We start from the raw sequence: 2,657 nt of genomic DNA on the forward strand, positions 1-2,657 counted from the left end.
AGAAGGCATTTGGTGATTCGACCATGTCGCAGAAAAATGTTTATAAGTGGTACAAAGACTTAAAAGAGGGTCGAGAACGTGTTGATGACTTGGAGCGCTCCGGACGACCATCGACGTCAACAGATGACCAACACGTCAATAAAGTGAAGGAGTTAGTGCTCAAAAATCGTCGGTTGACTGTAAAATACCTTACTGATATGATCGGAATATTAGAAGGATCTGTGAAAATCATTATCTCGTTTGGTACATAAAACTCAAAATTTCTTGGAAAAAAGTCGTCGTGTTGATGTGTGTGAAACAATGCTTTCAGACTATCAGGACAAGCTCAAACGCATCATTACGAGAGATGAGACTTGGATTTATGCTTACGACCCTGAAACAACCGACCAATCAAGCTAATATCCTGCTAAAGGCGAGGCCAGACCGAAAAGAGCACTTCAAAGTCGTTCAAAAATAAAGGTCATGATGACAGTTTTTTTTCGATTTTCGTGGTGCGGTGCACTATGAATTCCTGCCACCTGGCCAAACTGTTAATAAGGAATATTATTTGAGCATTATGCTTCGTTTACGTGAAGTAATTCGTCTAAAAAGACCAGAATTATGGGCCAACAACTCTTGGTTTTTGCATCACGATAATGCGCCGTCTCACACTGCACTCGTTCTTCGTGACCATTTCGCCAAAAATTCCACGCATATCGTTCCGCACCCACCGTATTCGCCTGATTTGGCTCCGTGTGACTTCCAAAACTCAAGAGACCACTCCGGGGAACGCGTTTCGAGTCGATTGAGGAGATAAAAGCTGAATCGAAGAAGGTGCTGATGGCTAAACCGGAAATGGACTATTTGGCATGTTTCGGGGATTGGAAAAATCGTTGGCATAAGTGTATTTCATCGAGAGGGGATTATTTTGAAGAGAATGAAATTGATTTACAAGAATAAATACAGATTTTTCATTTTACAACCAAATTCACCTTACTTTTTGCCCACAGTAGTATGGTCATATCAAATGAACAAAGCTATTCTGTACGCAAGCAAATGTGAGCTAATGTAAACTACATTTTTTCACACTTGCGTATCCCTCTCTCCCTCTCATTTCTCTCCGGCAGTCATATTTATTAATTTCCTACTGTTAACTTGTGGTGAGAGCCCAAAATGTGTTTTGTTAGAGCCCAAAATGAAGAACGGGCGGGGGCTGCTCCTTCTCTATGAATTTACGTTCCCTGCTATGTGGACAGTACCGTACCGACAACCTGGCAGGAGGTATAAAATGCATTTCCAACAATGTGGAGGTTAAACTTGGATCTCGCTGTACTAGGTAGCTCACTTTCGGGAAATCATCTCGTCGAGCAATCGACGGCTCGGTCATCGGATGTGCAGGCTCGAACCCCACACCCCCTTATGACCGGAACTGACACCCAGGGTTCCGGAGGAAGCGCACTACTAGTGGTGAAACATGGCACATTGGCTATGCCAATGGAGAGCCGAGTGAGTGTGATACACCGCCGTCGCAACGATCCGAATTAACTCAACAATTTGTGGGGGATGTAAAGATGGCGGACAATCTCACAGCAGACTCAGATGCATCTGTGGCACCGAGTAAGTCTTTGAAAACGGTCAAATCTGGTGCGAATCAGGTAACTACCAGTAAAAGGACTGAAGTTATTGGAGATTCGAACGCAGCTGCTGGTCTATCTGCAAGGCAGATCACACGAAGAAGACAGAAGGCGAACAAAGCCGAAGCATTAGCTAGCTTAAGTACTTAAGCTCCGTCAAAGACAGGCTGGTAAGAGGGAGTGTCTGGATTCCGGGTCCTTCCTTTAATTCAGCAGAACTCCTCACACGCATCCGTGTTCAGAACAAAGATCTTGACACGACTCTCTGGAGAGTATGCTCGTGCACCAAGCAGAAATCCGCTACCTTTTCGCAGGCGGGTTCTCTCCTATGCCGTACGGTTGCAAAACGACAAACAAACCCACACATAATAATAATGCAAGAACCATGGGCATGTCACAAACGTACCTGTAGTCTAGATGCTATGTCGTGGGGACAAATACTTCATTGTGAAGATCGCGATCATGTATTATCAGGCCGAGGTTGATCGAACACACGATGTTTAAAGAGCTATGCTCCGGAGATATCGTTGCTGCAAAAATAAAGTACTGGAAGAGTGGGAACAGTGTCGAAGCTATCATTATTTCGGCCTACCAACCCTACAACTCTTTACAGCCACCTCCTTCGAGGGAGCTAAGGGAAGTAGTCAAGTATGAGGAATCTAATAATCTGGGGCTAAGAGTGGGCTGTGATGCAAATTCACAGAACATTGTAGGGGGAAGCAGCAAATGCAACCCCAGAGGTCAAGTTACTAGATTTTATCCTGTCATCTGATTTGGTCATTCAAAACACTGGTAACAAACCAACTTTTGTGACCAAAAGGAGACAGGAGGTGATTGATTTAACACTTACCAATTGGTCAGTTGGAAATCAAATCAACTGATTGCGAATTTTGGAAGAGGACTCTCTTTCTGACCATCGTCTTATCGAATTCTGACTGGGAATTGATACAATATCAATATCTTCCGGTAGGAATCCTCGAAATGTGAACTGCGACAGATATGGCCAGCTTGTAACAGAGCGATTACCAAACCTGAAAAAACTCA

This window comes from Anastrepha obliqua, chromosome 6 (genome assembly GCF_027943255.1).
Source record: "Anastrepha obliqua isolate idAnaObli1 chromosome 6, idAnaObli1_1.0, whole genome shotgun sequence".
Classification (NCBI taxonomy): Eukaryota; Metazoa; Arthropoda; class Insecta; order Diptera; family Tephritidae; genus Anastrepha; species Anastrepha obliqua.